We start from the raw sequence: 19,903 nt of genomic DNA, 5'->3' as shown, positions 1-19,903 counted from the left end.
TCTGACCCGCAGGAAGGTTGAGACAGATGGCTTTTTTGAAACAGAGAATATCGGTGTGATTGGGACTCAACCAATCCATGCCAATGATCACATCAAAGCTCTTTATGGATACCGGCATAAGATCGATAGGAAATGAATTATCATTCGGGGTAAGGGTACAACCTACGAACACCTCGCTGGCGCTTTCTTTCTCACCGTTAGCCATCTCGATAGTAAAAGTTTTAGTTAATGGTTGGGGATTAGGTTTAAGATTATGTTTGAACACATGACTAACAAAGCTTCTTTCAGCACCCGAATCGAAAAGAATACTAGCATATGAGTTGTCGAGAAGGAACGTACCCGAAACAACGGTGGGATCGGCGACTGCCTCCTCCCGTCCCATGGCTAGGACTCTTCCAGTGTTATCGGCTGTACTCTTCTTGGGGCAGTTCCTTTTGAAGTGCCCGACCTCTCCACAATTATAGCAGGATTGACCAACGCCTGCTCCAGAAGATTGATTGGCTGATTGGGCTGTAGCTTTGCATAATCGGATTGTGTGTCCCTTCTTACCACAGTTGGTGCATCATAGTTCGCGGCAGGGGCTGGGGTTGTGGTGGTATTTGCACTTGTGACACAGGGGAAGATTACCAACATATCTGCTAGTAGGTGTTTGAGCTATGGATCCCACAACAGAAGTAGCAACAACGGGGGTAGTAGCAGCATGGACTGCTACAGTCTGCTTTTTCTTTAAGGATCACTGGGAAGATTGACCCTTCTTCTTCTTCCAGAACTTCCTTTTCTCACCACTCCTCTTGTTCGGCTCAAGAGTGGTGGTTGTTTCCTCAACATCGTCACTGTGATCAATTAGGGTCTGGGCTAAACTCTTGGCGCTGTCATACGTATCCGACCGTGCAGCTAAGACATTTCCCTTGGTTGGCTGGGTCAGCCCCCAAATGAACCTCTCTATCTTCTTACTTTCCGGGGTAACTAATCCCGGGCATAGGAGTGCAAGATCATCGAATCTAGAAGTGTATGCAGCAATATCGGAACCTTTCATCTTTAAGTTCCAAAGCTCATGCTCTAATTTCTGCATTTCGCCCCAAGGGCAGTATTAAGCTAGGAGGAGTTCTTTCATGGCTTCCCAGCCCATGGCATTGGCTACAGGTAGGGTCAAGAATTTGACTCGGCCATTCCACCAAGTCAGAGCTTTATCAATGAAGGTACAGGCTGCAAACTTTACTTTATCGGATTCCGAACAAGCATAGATTTCAAAGATGGATTCAATTTTCTCGAACCATCGGGAAAGGGAAATGACACCTCCAGTGCCATCAAAGGATGTAGGTTTCGCATTCATGAAATCTTTATAGGAACCCTCCTTTCGGTGTCCCTGATTGCTTTCTTGATCCTGAGTTTGAGTACCACCTCCCGAACCACCAGTGTTCAATTGAGACATAGCAGCTGCCACCGCGGCGGTAACAGCTGCCTGAAATACCACGGGGTCAATTTCAGGAGGAGGTGATGGCGGAGGATTGTTGGTCTTTGAGCTGGGTCTCTTTCTAGGAGGCATCTTGATCTAATAAGATCAAGAAAGAGAGGATGATAATTCCTCTGAATCGAATCGAGAGATATGATAGATATATATATTCCGAATAAGCATTAAAGCAGGAAAGAGTTATCAAAGCAGGTAAACTATCGCTAACGGAATGATCAAGGATCTATGCGTGAACGAGGATTTCTACAAAGGATTGGCTCGAGAAATACTCCCATAGTATTTCATGATTCGCTATGACACTGGCTCGATGTTTGTGGTATTAGGGTAAGTTTTAGGCATGTCGCATACCACAGTCACTCCCAAGCACGTGTTGGCCGTGTCTCGAATGAATATAGTTGGCCAGGCTATATTGATCCTAGACACGACTACATAACTGCCCAGGTTTAACCGCAGTACACAACACCCATTTACTTATGTTTTGTTCTACTTGTAGTTACGGATCTCGACGGTTCGGTATACTTGTATACTTTTGAAAATACTTATATTTTGAAGGATACTTTTAATTCAGAGCACTTAGGCCCTTTAGTGTTTATAGTTTTATAACATGTAAGGTTTGGTATACTTTATTCACTATAAACAAGGGCTCTAGTACCAATCTGTCACACCCCGAAAACCGAAGGCAGAAACATTTTCGGGGTTGACTCCACGTTGAGTATCAAATCCAATGCACATAGTAAATAAAGTAAACAACCATTACATTACATATATTAAAGTTTACATTTGTTTCATAAGTAAGTCGTACAAGTGATACATAGTATATATGAACAAAATAAGACGAGTCTTCCACGCACTCCATCTTCGAGAAAAGGGATCATCGGGTACCTGTCTAATGCGGACCTGAGAATACAAGCGATTTGAAAATCAGCATAACGCTGGTGAGTTCATAAGTGGTTTTGTTTTGTGAAATGTACAAGTTCCTTTCCGTTTCTAAAAATGTTACACACAAAGAAAATCCCATATTTTCTTAAAAGTTGGTTATTGAATCCCAAAATGTAATGTAAAGATGTACACTAAAAACATGTTTACCCTTGTGAAATGTAAAGTTTAGTTATATGGTTTGTTACACTTTTCTGGTTATGTACAAATGTTCCCCAGGAAAATCCCATATTTTCCTGAATGTTGATTACAAAATGTGAAAGATGTATACTGAAAACCTTGTTATCCTTGTGAAATGTATTAGTTTTAACACATATATAAAACTAATATATACAAAGTAAATTAATTACTTTATTCATTGTTACTATTAAGTAAATCTCTGTTATCCTAATTGCGAGTTCCATAACCATACAATAGACTAGAGAGAGTAGTGAGAGAGAGCAAAAGCTTCAAATGGAAGCTTAATCATCTTTAAATAGTGTCTAAGATTTGGACACGGTGGAATTCTACCCGATACCGGTGTTAGACGGGGCTTTTGGTCGCACCCGATCAAGTTGTCGTAACCCGATATGGTTAATTCTAAAAAGTTCCCGATTACTAGAATGAGGTGTTAAAATGAGTTCTAAATTCGTTGGGACACCCATTAAGTCATAATAGCAATCTCAAATATACGACTTAATTTAATAATGAAATCGGAAACGAAATTGGAAACGACGAATGGATTAACGAAAAGGGTTACGAAAAGCATTACAAATGATGGTACGAAATTCGGGTTGTTACATATATATATATATATATATATATATATATATATATATATATATATATATATATATATATATATATATATATGACAACCCAAGTTGTCCCGTTACATTTCCTTCGTTACCGTTAACGGAATATTCCAGTTTATAAAATTTCCGTTAATTTGAGGTCGTCAATTAAACAAACATTTCAGTTGTTTATGTTTAATATGCCGTTAATTCGTGATAAAAGGAAATAAAAACACATAACACACATTTCCATTTATTTGGAAAATGTTAAGTTTTATTATTACGACCACTAAATCGGGTGCGACCAAAAGTCCCGTTTAACGGCACTATCGGGTAAAATTCAACTGAGCCCCGACTCGAAACCCTATATAAAGGTGAGTGGTGTCCATTGGAGACTTTTTACACTCTCTCTCTATACTCTCTCTCTAGACCCGTTTTCGCCCCAAATCCGCAACCAAACGCTTGCAAATCGTAAGTCCGCTTATCCTCGCTTGTTCTAAACATATTGATTCATGTTTATAGCTTAGAAATTGGACATAGAAGCTGTGAAAGAGGAGTTTATGGCCTAGGCTCCTCCTTAGGCCGTAAACCCCTAAATCAACACCAAAATGACCCAAACTTGTCCCTAAAGGCTTGGAAATAAATTAATGAGTTAGCCTAGGAGTGTTTAAACATTAAAACACATGGTTTTAGGGGTAAAACAGAGTTTACGGCCCAGGCATATGCCAAGGCCGTAAACACCTCTTAAACATGTCAAAAAGCCCCAAAACACTCCCAAACCACCCTTGGACTTAGTACATAATTTAGGGACTTGGTATTTTGGGTTTAGATCATTTAAATCATGAATTTTGAGGAATAAAAAGGAGTTTACGGCCAAGGCTCATTCTTGGGCCGTAAACCCCTCAAACATGGGGAGTAAACACCTTTTAACAAGTCAAAATGCCTTGAAACTCAACCAATAGCATTGTGGTAAATCCTAGAACCATCTAAAAATAGTTTGGAGGCCTTAAACATATCAAAATGTATCATACAGGAGTTTACGGCCATGGCACATACCCTTAGGCTGTAAACTCATAAAAGTATGTTAAATGATGCCCTTATATTATCCCAAGGCTTGGAAAAATTACTAGAATCACATGTGATTGCTTTAAGTGTCTCAAATCAATTATCCTTAACCATAGGAGAGTTTACGGCCGTAAACTCCAAGTTTATAGCCATAAACTCCCTTTTAAATGGTATAAATTCATTTAGTCCAGTCCAAGGCATTTTAGAAATTCATACCAACAATCCCCAGGTCCAAACAAGCCATTAAACACTCAAAATCGCACCAACATGAGTTCACGGCCGTGAACTCATGTATGTATGTGTTATGTGGCTGTAAACACCCTTAAAATGTTATCCGGGACACCCCAAACACTTAACCAAAGTGTTTTTCACTCCTTTGAGCGCGTATACTGGTTTAATTAGTTTTAAATATACTAATTGTATGTGAACATATGTTATCATATGTTAAATAGGTCTCTAAGTGTGTCCAAGTCCTTACGTAACACCGAACGCCCAACCGGCACCCTCGTCGGACCTACTTACACCAGGTGAGTTCATACCCCTGAATGAACCTTTTAAGTGTTTTCACATGTTTTATAGGGGGGAATACAAGTTAAACATGCCACTTATCATATTAATCACATGTGATTGATAACCCGCATGCACAAGATTTTACCACACTGTATACTGTTTTACCGAGTAGGACACTATAAATGGTTTTCTAAAAGGTTTTCATTTGTTCAAGTTCTTACTTTTACTGCTTTATCAAAGTTCCATTTTCAAACTGATTTATGAAAGGTTTCCAAAGAATTTCTAAAGGTTTTAAATCAAACTTCTTTCACAAAGGAATACCAAGTCGTGATTTTCTTATATAAAGGTTTTCCAAAGTTTACGTCTATGTTTTTATACTTCTACTTGGTTAAGATACGACTACGTTAATTCTGCTTAGATAACGTTTCCACTTCGTGATACTCTTATACCTGATGGACGCTTACACTTGTTCACACTCTTACTTAGTGATACGTTTCTACTTCACTTATACTTGATATCGCTTCTACTTCACTTATACTCGATACACTCTTACTTCACTTATTGTTGTCTCTACTTCGTGATACGCTTATACTTGTCCGACACTCCTACTTCACTTGCGACCGCTCCTACTTCACTTGTTAGACACTCCTACATCACAAGAATCACTTCTACTTGATACACACTCAGTTGTAGTTAGATGTATGTATGTGCTTATATAGGTACATATAAGTAATGATTGAAAGACTTAGGAAGGTTCGTCCGCCCTATTTCCTTTTCTTTGTTGAGATGTGGTCTGGTGGGATCAGATGGCCGTCCGAAGGTCGTTTGATTCATTAGTTATATCTTATGTATATGAGTATGGACATATAGGAATTCTCTAGTCAGTTCAGTTGAGAGTCTCTACCTCTAGTCTACACTTACATTAGAAACACACTACCCACTATTTGGAAGTCTCTACCGCTAGTTTAGCACTTACACACTACCCACTATTTGGAAGTCTCTACCCACTATTTGGGATGCATCTTCAGGACACGGCCTTCTCCGTCGTCTAGTTGGTAACCAGAATCTCCTATAGGGAGAGCGGACATTGTGTGTATAGATCTATATGGGATTGACAACCCCGCACCCAGACTGCTAGCTACAGTCCCGGCCTACCAAGCCAACGGGTGACAAATGTCATATTTCGGACGCTTGTAGGGCGTCTGGTACTCTAGTCAGTACGGTTACGAGTATCCTGGGTTACCTTATAATTCATTGGCCTTAAGGTAACGGTATTTCACCGGCAATTTACACTGTATGCTGGTAATTGATATTCAGAGTCACACTGTTTTGACCTTACAAGACGTATCTTTCATTTGATACTGTCTGGGGTCTGTTTTCTCTGTTTTGACCTTACAAGACGTATCTTTCATTTGATACTGTCTGGGGTCTGTTTTTCACTGTTTTAGACCTTACCAGCTGTACCTTTCATTTGGTACCTTCTGGGGTCTCTGTCTCTACTTGTTAGACTGAACCAGGCGTGTCGTTAGTTCGATACTCTCCTAGAGTCTATGGTTCCTTTGCCTTGGTCAGCAGTCCTCACTGCTGAGGCATATGTTATTTCCCTATTGTCTCTTGCTTTCTTTAATAATCAAATTCAGTATTTAGATAATGATAGCAATTAAGGGAAAACCACTTTTTACCACATAACACTGACCAGTCTTGGTAGAAGGCTGCTTTTATTAAAGAAAATATAGGATTTTTTGGAAAGAACTCTAATACACTGTAACTCTTAAACTACTACTTTTATTAAAGTTATTTGAATAAAAACGCCACTAAATGCTTATGAACTCACCAGCATTTGTAAAAATGCTGATACTCGCTTTTCAAATAACTTGTATTCTCAGGTTAGCATTAGACAGGTACATCCCCGGAGCTGTTGATGAAGATAGCTTAGTGCCATGCCGTACTTACTTATATTTACTTGTATTACTTTGATGTATTGTAATGTGACCATGTAAAAATATTACTATTAATGAAATGTTTTGTTGTACTTTGATTACTATAATGTATGTGTTGTGATACTTGACATGACGTCATCCACCCCAGAACGTTTCCACCGTTCCGGTTTTGGGGTGTGACTGATTGGTATCAAAGCATTGTTTATAGTGAGCTAAGTATATCAATTCATAAAAGATATACAACCTATAAACACAAAGGGATAAAACACTCTGACCAAGAATTATACTTTAAAATATAACCATATTTTACCAAAGTATAATAACATCCAAAACCTAAACACTCGAACAAAAGTATCACAAGAAGAACAATAATAAAAGTCTTCGGATGTTGAGCACTACAGTCAAACCTGGGAAGTTATGTAATCGTAAGCTGGAATAAATGTAACCTGATCAACTACATTTATCCGAGATGAGATGAACATGTGCTTGGGAGTGATAGTGGTGTACAACATGTCTGAAACTTACCAACTAGGAATGCTAGAGCCAAAGATAAAGTTAAAATACTATAGGAGTATATTGGAACGCTAAAAGATTCACACTAATCCCAAAATCATAATCAGAAGATAAAAATTAAACAAGAATTAAAATACCATAGGGGTATTTTAGGATCCATAAACAACCTTGCGTGAAGAACAAAGAGATCCTTATTGATATACCTATGACTATAGAGGGTGTACTCCCAATGTTATATATAATAAGGATCCCATAGGCTAAGAATGTGTGGTTTCTGTCACACCCCGAAAACCAAAGGCGGAAACATTTACGGGGTTGACTCCACGTTGAGTATCAAATCCAATGTACATAGTAATCACAGTAAACAACCATTACATTACATATATTTGAAAGTTTACATTTGTTTCAAAAGTAAATTGTACAAGTGTTATACATATATCATATGAACAAAAGTTGAGACGAGTCTTCTGAGCAGTCCGTCTTATCCAAAAAATATCGCCGGGTACTTGTCTAACGTGGACCTGAGAATACAAGCGGTTTGAAAATCAGCATAAAGCTGGTGAGTTCATAAGATGTTTGTTTTCTGAAAATGTACCAGTTTCCTTTAGTTTTCCGAAAAGGTTTGTTATCCAAGAAAATCCCATATTTTCTTATGTTAAACAGTTTAGTTATCCTTCATTACAGTTTAATTACGCGTTATACGTTACCCCAGGAAAATCCCATATTTTCCTAAATGCAAGACTGATTGAATATCACAGAGTATAGTTTAATACACAAAACTATATATTGAGAATCTTGGGATTTCTATCCCGAATTAGATATAAAATACTTTAATATACGTGAACTGTAGATGGAAAATAGTTTGAAAACCTTGAGACTAACATCCCGTACTACATATAGATTTAATACCATCGGATTATCACCCCGGACTACATACAAGATAGTTTGATATACTTGAAAATATAGACTCAAAACCATGGGACTACCATCCCGGACTAGATACAAAATAGTATGATAAAACCATGGGATCACTATCCTGAACTAGATATAAGGTATTTTGATAAAACCATGGGATCACTATCCCGAACTAGATATAGATCTTAACCATAGGAATAACATCCTGCAATAGATATGAACCCTATAGACTAAAAACCATGGGATTACCATCTCGTACTAGATATATATCAAAAACCAAAGTCGTGAATAAACTTGCATTAATACTTATTGTGAGTCGAGTAACCATGCTGATACGACAACAAGACCTCCTTGACGCTTGTCAGACGTCGGACGATATCCAGAATTTGTCACCCCAGGCATGCCTGCCTAACTGTAGCTAGCAGTTAAGGTGTGGGATTGTCAGTCCCGAATAGATCTATTCACAAATTCCTCGCTCTCCCTCCAGGAGACTCTGGTTACACTTCCGGGGGGGATTTACTGATCATCCATAAAGGGTAGTGACTAACTCACAAACTAGTACTAAACTATTCACAGGGTTCTCATACTATAACAAACATACAAAAGATTATGAAACATAATACAGTGAATATAGATACATACAATGAAACTTTCTGGCAATACGTTCAAATGATACAGAGATAAACTGAATCAGACATAGTTTATCTAATAACTTTATACACATATCAGTAGATGATAAAACGAAAACTAAAGAACCCCAAATTATTCCCATAATAATTTGATTAGTTTGGTTATTTCCTTAACTAAAATTCATTTAGTTGTAGTTGATAAATCATCCCTTATGCTCGGCATAATACATAAGGAGTAAAAGTGTTTATAAATTTGCCAGATATTATTTGAAACACATCAATGTTATGTTTTGAAAACAGTTATAGTTTGTTTGTATTCCCCCCCTGAAAACATTGAAAAACACGGAAAAAGCGTAGGGGTATGAACTCACCGGACGAGGAACGTGACGATTTAGGATGCTAAACGTTGGTTCGGGGCTTGAAAATGCACGAGGTTCCTAAGTATAATGTAAAGATACACATTTGTATCTAATTAGGACTTAGATTATTTAATTGTTAGGGACAACACTTTTAGTCGCGGAAACACCCCATTACAAGAGTTTGGAGGGACCTGGGTGGCGTTTAAGGACTTGAATGACCGGGAAATGGAGTTTACTTTTCAAGAGTAAACTCTTACAAGAGTTTTCGGCCTAGAACACCCGTTCCCCATGAGTTTACGACCGTAAACTCATGGTGGGGTGGTTTATGGTGCAAATTGGCTTGAAACACTTAGGGGAAAATTTCTAGGGTTTGATTTAAGGCTTGAATTGATTAAATTCATCAAATAAGACGACTTAAGGGACTTTACGGCCTTAGCATGGAGCTTACGGCCGTAAACTCCTATGCACCCTTGAATAAGTTTTTTAATGCTTCCTAATCAATCACATGTGGTTCCTAAAATTGTTCCAAGGCCTTTCATGAAGTTTTAAGGGACTTTTGGCAACATTTTTGGAGTTTATGGCCCATGAGACCCCCTCATGGCCGTGAACTCTTCTAGGGTGAGATTTATTATGATTAAAGGTCTAAAACTTGTTTTTATGCACTTCTAGAATTTACTCTAAGGCTTTAGGGGTGTTAAAGTGGCATTTTAACACTTTTAAAGGAGTTTACTCCCCAATATGAAGGGTTTACGGCCCAATTATAAGCCTTGGGCATAAACTCTCAATTGTCCCTCAAATTATATGTTCAAGGCCCTTAAACCATTTTTAGTTGGTTCTATGGTTTATTCCAAGGCTTTTGGTGAAGGTATATGGCTTCCTAACATGTTGAAAATGAGTTTATACTCATATTTGTGGGGTTTACGGCCCAATCATGTGCCTTGGGCGTAAACTCCTTCAAATCCCTCAAAATCCATGTCTAAAGTGTTCTAAGTCTATTCCATGAAGTCATTAATCCATATCTAAGTCCCAAAATTGTTTAGGAGGGGTTTAAAGGCATAAAAACCCCTTTACTATGTGTTTACGGCCCAAGCTCCTTCCAGGGCCTTAAAATCATATACAAGTCCTTAGTTCATGTTTTAATCCCAAATTTGAAGGTCAAATATGCTATACAATGAGTTTAGGAAGGTACCTTAGAGATTTGAAGCCTTAAAATTGAGTTTTGGACCCTTGAACTTAGATTTAGGAGAGAGGTTAGAGAGAGAGTAGAGAAAGGAAGAAAAAGCTTCAAATGAAAGGTTTAACACGTTTATATAGGTCACAAAACTTTTACACAGTGTAATTCTACCCCATACCGGCATTAAACGGGGCTTTCGGTCGCACCCGATTAAGTTTCCGTAATCCGGCGAGGACATTTCTAAAATTTATGAAATAAACATTTTGGGCTAAATTCATGAGTTACTAAGAGGTTTGGACACTCATTAGCATCAATTAAACATATAAGTTTGATTAACTTAACCCCAAAATGACATCGGAACGTTTCGATATACGGCGAGTTATACGGGTAGAATGGGTTTTCGGCGATGAACAACTTCGGGTTGTTACAATTTCTCTCTACTTCCTTTTCCTCGTTGGGATGTGGATATAGAATAGTATCACATATTCGAAGGCCTATTGGGTCTAAGTTATATATGATTTGTATACCCTGTGTAATCATAGCAGGACTTGATATGGATCATACAGTGAAATGTTAATAATCTCTTAGGATTCTTTAGACATTTCCATTCTCGCGCGAACCCTGTAGACAACCCTATCCACTTCAGTACTCGGCAGAAGAGTTGATTCAGATCCAGAAGAGGTTCATTGAGAAGATTTCCTGTTCAGAAATAAATGAACTGTGTCGAGACTATTGAATGCACCAAGTACCCATATTCTTTTAGGGACATTGGTGAGAAATTTGCCTGAACTTCCGAGATTCCCAGTTGCCCTTTATGAGGTGATGACACCCATTGTGGGATTCAGAAGTGAGGTAAAGTAGAAATTCAATATGCCCATACGAGAAAAGAACCCTAGGAAACTACCCGAAGGAAACCAACGCCGACTTTAGTCAAAGATACGAGGCAAACCGAGGGAGCCAGTACATGGAACCCGGGAATTGTCTTTTCCTCGTGTTCGTCATGCTAATACACCCTTAAAATAATACAATTTAGTGAGTTAGTGGTTACACTACTCACGCTATGTGTTAGGTGAATCGTCGTTTCCCGTTGCCAGATACACAATTAGGGCGGATCCCCGCATCTCTATTGAGAGAATTTAGTCATTTGCCCTTGTGAGCCTCTCTTTCTGCAATTTCGTTCCGAACTGTTCTCAAATCTCTCCAGGCCGGAGAGTGAAACCTTTCCTAGTATAAAGGTAACTTAGTAGGAATGACTCGCATCTTATGGCCTTTTTTTGATACTCATACACCCACTTCGATTACCAGGACTACATCATAGGGATGTAGGTCGACACTCAGACGACCAGTACCCAAGGCACAGGAAAAATTTATGCCTGATACGTTCAGGACAGAAATGTCCAGGGTTAACCATGATCTCTCATTACCTTGTATTCCTTTCCGTGTAGGAAAAACATGCCACCGAAGAAGCGTAACCAATCCACAAGCAAGAAACCTGCTCTCTTACTCGATGAAGCTACGTTCCAAGCTGCAATCTCAGCAGCCATAGCAGCTGTCATGGCTCACCTGAATGCTAACACCGCAATGTTAGCAAGGGCCCTATCGGGATTTCCAATCCTGGCGATGGACAGCAGCAACCAACACATTCATACCCAGTCACCCAAGAACCTTCACCGAACCCACTAAAGAGAAAACTCAAGATTGAGGAGGGAAGTACCTCGTCTCAAGGACCTTTTGAAAGGCGACGAGATGAGGTAGTCTATACCCCTGTCAATCCTTCCCTCCCGACCTCAAGAAGACCATACCTAAGAGACCTTCCCCAATGCAGCAAGTGCAGCTACCATCATCATGGTGCCTACCGGGAACTCCTGTGTGCTAGGTGCAACATGAAGGGGCATACTGCTCGTGTATGCAGAACTCCAGTGGAGCATATTGCATCGATCACTAATGCGGCGACCAATCCCGTTTGTCACCTATGTGGTGAAATGAGACATTTCAAGAAGGATTGCCCAACTGAAGGAAACAACAAAGATACATGAAGAGTCTAACTCTACTACTTAGGGAGAAGCATCAAGGAACCAGGTAGATTTTAGGTACGTCTTACGATCTCAGATAACAAAACCGAAAACATTAAAAGACTAATTCAAATGTAAATTCTTCTCCATTAAGGCGAAAGTTGCAGCACTGTTATAAAATTTAAAATTCATCAGGTAAAACTATAATGGCTAAACATATACATTATGGCCATGTATAGTTAAGATGGAAAGACCTAGAGTGAGTGAAGGCCACCTCATTTCCTGTTCCTCGTTTGGTTGTGGATTTAGGGCGGAGTCGCTCAGTCAACAGTCCTCCCCACCTTAACTATACATGACTAGTATATGTAGGCGGTTATAGAAATGCCTCGTGAGAATCCATTCATGAAAAGGTACTCTATTCGGAAACACTTAGAACCCTATATAGTTCCGCGTCGACTCTATCGGTCCAGGTATCCGCGGTAGTGATACACAGGACGAAACCCGAGACGCCTAGAACTTGTGTGCCCGTTCGGCGCATGACTCTATCGATCTTCATTATATATATCATGTCGGAGTGTGCCAACTTCGACGACTCTATTGATCATGGTTTGACTTCGTGCAACCATGTGTACATCCTTAGTGCTGTGTAAAAAGAACTTTCCCCGTAGCCATGTCGGCAAATAAAGGTTCTCCCGAACCTAAACCTAACACAAATAAATCAAACCTAATGTGATTCGTCAATCGTCCCTCTTATCTCAAACCTTCCGAAGTACCCAAGAGAGGGTACCGCACGCCATTGACCGACCCCTCGTAGTCAGATGAACACCAAAGGGAACGACACTGTAGAAACTCCAGAAGACGGCAACCAACCGAAGCATACTCCGTAGATTTCCCCGGGAGACCCTTCGCACCTCGCACATCCGGTTCGTGAACCAAAAGAACAAAACTCATGAGACTGACCACTATAACTAGGCATATGAATAAAGGTAGCATATAATTGAGATCAAAAAGATTTAAGGTGTGTGTTTCCTCCCTACTCCCTGTTCCTCATTAGGTTGTGGGTTTGGGGTGGAGTCGCACAGCTGAACATCCTGCTGACCTCAATTGTATACTGCCTGCATACACCAAGTATTGGTGGTTAGGCTAAGTATAAGCTCTACCAAGAACCTGTTAGCAAAACCCTTCACCCTATTCCATAACATAAGAGCCAGAGTCAAGAGAATCACCGCGGGTTGAGCTATTAAAGTTCCGATCAATGAGACTCTATACTCACTAGATTTAACCTAGACCGAGGAAACTCAGAACCCTCGGAAGAGTAGTTGCAGTAGATGCTCTTACTACTCAGGCACTTTGCCCACCCTGTTATAGACAGGTAGTGCCTATCATCCTCCACCCTCTTGCATGGAAGAAATCGTCGTCGCCCTGTAGACGATAGACTTCATTCTCCGAAGAGAACACTAGAATACCGAGAACCACAGGATAACCTTCACAGCCAAGAATACTTGATCAAAGTGCGGAAGTAGTTGCGTTAAACCTCATGACCCAGATCCCAAAGAGATTATAGACTTGACACTAGCCTTGGTGTTAGTCGAAGGGTTATGCAGGAACATACGCTTTCTGCACTAGAATAAACCAAAGTCTTAGAGGTTAATTGGACTATTAGGTGTTCCACGGATACTATCTCATGCAGAAATAGTAGAACCACCTCCTGAGATAGTCCAACGCTCGTCTGGTGAAACCCTATCTCCCCGACCCTTAGGGTTTTCGTGTCTCAAGATTCGTTAGTGCAGGTCCATTTTGCACAAGCTTGAGATAGACACTCTATAGCAGACGGATAACCGTAGTCACGCAACCCACTCAATAATCTAGAAAGTCTCTATCAGCCAGTTGACAGGAAATGCGAGACCAAAGACCACATGAGCATTCTAAGAACCAACCTGAAGGACTACACACAGTACGAGTGAGAACGTTAGGAACTTAGGAATGGCGATCACGCCAGTGATGATCTTGCCATAGAAGTACACTATGTTCTAAGTACTGAAAAGCTCTACCATTCCGAGAGCTTAAGACCATCTAAAAATCCTCAGAGGTTTGGTCCAACCCTCTTTAGACCGCTACTACTTTCGGATATACCACAAGATTCACACCCAATCGTTCCACTTCTTAGACTTTATACGTGACTTCCCGACAACACTTTTCATGCCTCACTCATCTTGATAGAATCCATTGAGAATCCTAACCTTGTAGATACACCAGTTGGAACCCACTAGCTACACTAGACGGAATCCGCATCCCGTACCTGAAGGTCTGTCGGAATGACAAACACAGACTCGAGTTCGCTTGGGAAAGCAAGGACAACCGTATAGGAAGTACTCTCTTACCTCTACTTGGACATTCATACCTACTTCCTTGCCTAGAGCTGAATTTCGGGACGAAATTCCCTCTAATGGGGGATGATGTGACAACCCAAGTTGTCCCGTTACATTTCGCCCGTTACCGTTAACGGAATATTCCAGTTTATAAAAGTTTCGTTAATTTGAGGTCGTCAATTAAACAAACATTTCAGTTGTTTATGTTTAATATGCCGTTAAGTCGTGATAAAAGGAAATAAAAACACATAACACACATTTCCATTTATTTGGAAAATGTTAAGTTTTATTATTACGACCACTAAATCGGGTGCGACCAAAAGCCCCGTTTAACGACAGTATCAGGTAAAATTCCACTGAGCCCCGACTCGAAACCCTATATAAAGGTGAGTGGATTCCATTGGATACTTTTTACACTCTCTCTCTAGACCTATTTTCGACCCAAATATGCAACCAAACGCTTCCAAATCGTAAGTCTGCTTATCCTAGCTTGTTCTAAACATATTGATTCATGTTTATAGCTTAGAAATCGGACATAGAAGCTGTGAAAGAGGAGTTTATGGTCTAGGCCCCTCCTTAGGCCATAAACCCCTAAATCAAGGCCAAAATGACCCAAACTTGTCCATAAAGGCTTGGAAATAAATTAGGGATTTAGCCTAGGAGTGTTTAAACATTAAAACACATGGTTTTAGGGGTAAAACAGAGTTTACGGCCTAGGCATATGCCAAGGCCGTAAACACCTCTTAAACATGTCAAAAAGCCCCAAAAACACTCCCAAACCACCCTTGGACTTAGTACATAATTTAGGGACTTGGTATTTTGGGTTTAGATCATTTAAATCATAAATTTTGAGGAATAAAAAGGAGTTTACGGCGAAGGCTCATTCTTGGGCCGTAAACCCCTCAAACATAGGGAGTAAACACCTTTTAACATATCAAAATGCCTTGAAACTCAACCAATAGCCTTGTGGTAAATCCTAGAACTATCTAAAAATAGTTAGGAGGCTTTAAACATATCAAAATGTATCATACAAGAGTTTACGGCCATGGCACATACCCTTAGGCCATAAACTCATAAAAGTATGTTAAATGAGGCCCTAAAATCATCCCAAGGCTTGGAAAAATTACTAGAATCACATGTGATTGCTTTAAGTGCCTCAAATCAATTATCCTTAACCATGGGAGAGTTTACGGCCGTAAACTCCAAATCTACAGCCGTAAACTCCCTTTTAAATGGTATAAATTCATTTAGTCCATTCCAAGGCATTTTAGAAATTCATACCAACAATCCCCAAGTCCAAACAAGCCATTAAACACTCAAAATCGCACCAACATGAGTTCATGGCCGTCAACTCATGTATGTATGTGTTATGTGGCTGTAAACACCCTTAAATGTTACCCGGGACACCCCAAACACTTAACCAAAGTGTTTTTCACTCCTTTGAGCGCGTATACTGGTTTAATTAGTTTTAAATATACTAATTGTATGTGAACATATGTTATCATATGTTAAATAGGTCTCTAAGTGTGTCCAAGTCCTTACGTAACACCGAACGCCCAACCGGCACCCTCGTCGGACCTACTTACACCAGGTGAGTTCATACCCCTGAATGAACCTTTTAAGTGTTTTCACATGTTTTATAGGGGGGAATACAAGTTAAACATGCCACTTATCATATTAATCACATGTGATTGATAACCCGCATGCACAAGATTTTACCACACTGTATACTGTTTTACCGAGTAGGACACTATAAATGGTTTTCTAAAAGGTTTTCATTTGTTCAAGTTCTTACTTTTACTGCTTTATCAAAGTTCCATTTTCAAACTGATTTATGAAAGGTTTCCAAAGAATTTCTAAAGGTTTTAAATCAAACTTCTTTCACAAAGGAATACCAAGTCGTGATTTTCTTATATAAAGGTTTTCCAAAGTTTACGTCTATGTTTTTATACTTCTACTTGGTTAAGATACGACTGCGTTAATTCTGCTTAGATAACATTTCCACTTCGTGATACTCTTATACCTGATGGACGCTTATACTTGTTCACACTCTTACTTAGTGATACGTTTCTACTTCACTTATACTTGATATCGCTTCTACTTCACTTATACTCGATACACTCTTACTTCACTTATTGTCGTCTCTACTTCGTGATACGCTTATACTTGTCCGACACTCCTACTTCACTTGTTAGACACTCTTACATCACAAAAATCACTTCTACTTGATACACACTTAGTCGTAGTTAGATCTTTGTATGTGCTTATATAGGTACATATAAGTAATGATTGAAAGACTTAGGAAGGTTCGTCCGCCCTATTTCCTTTTCTTTGTTGAGATGTGGTCTGGTGGGATCGGATGGCCGTCCGAAGGTCGTTTGATTCATTAGTTATATCTTATGTATATGAGTATGGACATATAGGAATTCTCTAGTCAGTTCAGTTGAGAGTCTCTATTTCTAGTCTACACGTACATTAGAAACACACTACCCACTATTTGGAAGTCTCTACCCACTATTTGGGATGCATCTTCAGGACACGGCCTTCTCCATCGTCTAGTTGGTAACCAGAATCTCCTGTAGGGAGAGCGGACATTGTGTGTATAGATCTATATGGGATTGACAACCCCGCACCCAGACTGCTAGCTACAGTCCCGGCCTACCAAGCCAACGGGTGACAAATGTCATATTTCGGACGCTTGTAGGGCGTCTGGTACTCTAGTTAGTACGGTTATGAGTATCCCGGGTTACCTTATAATTCATTGGCCTTAAGGTAACGATATTTCACCGGCAATTTACACTGTATGCTGGTAATTGATTTTCAGAGTCACATTGTTTTGACCTTACAAGACGTATCTTTCATTTGATACTGTCTAGGGTATGTTTTTCACTGTTTTAGACCTTACCAGCTGTACCTTTCATTTGGTACCTTCTGGGGTCTGAGTCTCTACTTGTTAGACTGAACCAGGCGTGTCGTTAGTTCGATACTCTCCTGGAGTCTATGGTTCCTTTGCCTTAGTCAGCAGTCCTCACTGCTGAGGCATAAGTTATTTCCCTGTTGTCTCTTGCTTTCTTTAATAATCAAATTCAGTATTTAGATAATGATAGCAATTAAGGGAAAACCACCTTTTACCACATAACACTGACCAGTCTTGGTAGAAGGCTGCTTTTATTAAAGAAAATATAGGATTTTTTGGAAAGAACTCTAATACACTGTAAACTCTTAAACTACTACTTTTATTAAAGTTATTTGAATAAAAATGCCACTAAATGCTTATGAACTCACCATCATTTGTAAAAATGCTGATACTCGCTTTTCAAATAACTTGTATTCTCAGGTTAGCATTAGACAGGTACATCCCCGGAGCTGTTGATGAAGATAGCTTAGTGTCATGCTGTACTTACTTATATTTACTTGTATTACTTTGATGTATTGTAATGTGACCATGTAAAACTATTACTATTAATGCAATATTTTGTTGTACTTTGATTACTATAATGCATGTGTTGTGATACTTGACATGACGTCATCCACCCCAGAACGTTTTCCGCCGTTCCGGTTTTGGGGTGTGACAATATATATATATATATATATATATATATATATATATATATATATATATATATATATATATTACGTTTGAAGAGAAGATTTAACTTATTATATCTAAAGATACTATAATATTTAAGGTTGATATAAAACCAACGGTAAGAGTAATAAACCATCAATTATTTTCTTTCACAATACTTTTGCATTCAATAATAGTGTTGGAAATAATATTTGTTTACTGTGAAAGTGCATATACAATCTAATGAAATAGAGTTGGGAAAACGTTTAAAAAGTTGTGATTAGTTGCTATAACATGCTAATGTTCCTGACAATTCATCAAATATAATAAAATTATATAAAAATTTGGTAAAATCCTATGAACACTTAACATGTAGAAGTTTGTTAACAATCTATGCTTCTTAACTTCTCATGTAAGATGATATATAATTCTATTAATTGTTTTATACTTTTTATCTTGTTTTTGGTCTTGTTTTAGTAAATATCTAAAGTTATGGTTCCACCCATTTTATGTTATATTACACTAAATATATTTTATTTACGACTAAAAACTATCGTCATTTTTTACGTTGGAGAATAGAAAAACATATACTAAAGAAAATATGATAAAACCTTTTCATTCTTACAAAAAACTAAAAATGTTGTATGGTTTTATACAATTACCACAAATTATGTGTAGTATTTAATTGATGATATATATATATATATATATATATATATATATATATATACACATACATACTAGGTATATTTGTGGCCGTGGTAAGCACGGGCCATAAAAGGTAATTTGGGCATTCTAAAAATTTGAGGTTCAATATTAAAATCAAGTGGATTTTATAAAGTGGGATTGGCTAATCAATATGGTAAATGTAAGTACATTGTTTCATATGAAAAAAATACATGTCTATTATTAATTAAAAAACCTAAGTAGGTTGCTATTATGAGTAAGCAACTGAAAGTAAGTTTCTATTATATGTAAATAAACTATACCAAGGATTAATAACATAAATGGAGAATCACCAGTTTATGACATTAAAGACATTATTTAAAAGTTAATGTTGAATCTATTGTTTTGGGTTTTGTTTGAACTTCATGAACGAAAGAAGCTTTTATAAGCTTTTGTGATATGTTGGATAACTTTTCAATCATATATATTATGTTAAAAATTAATTAACTTTAGTAAATTAGACAAAAATATGATAGCAGGTTAACAAAAATGAGCTCAGCCATCTGAGATGTACTAATAACGCATTTGAATCTATTAAACTGATCGGGTCTTTCTTGTTAGATATGAACTGGATTTATGACAGAGCACCACATTGATAGCTAATGATGAGAAAAAAAGGTAAAATAAATGCTACAAATATTCATACCAGAGTTACTTTGAACCAAAGTAAAGTAAGTTGCATAAAACAATGTATAAGAAATATAACAGTGTAATCATCCATTAATAATTTTTTTTTTAAAAATATACGTTCTATATCGATGGAAGTAAATTGATGTTTGATGATTTGCCACATTCCAGTACTTGCGCCAAATGCAATAAAAAACTTTATTCTTATACTAATAATAGTTTAGTGCCTAATCGATAACATGATGAAAGTACATAATACTTTTTTGTATTTTACCCAAGTAGAGTGTATAGTTAAACATATTGACAACTACATGGG

Source organism: Lactuca serriola, chromosome 9 (assembly GCF_051521515.1).
Source record: "Lactuca serriola cultivar US96UC23 chromosome 9, Lser_US96UC23_V15, whole genome shotgun sequence".
NCBI lineage: Eukaryota > Viridiplantae > Streptophyta > Magnoliopsida > Asterales > Asteraceae > Lactuca > Lactuca serriola.
Note: the sequence above shows the minus strand (reverse complement) of the source record.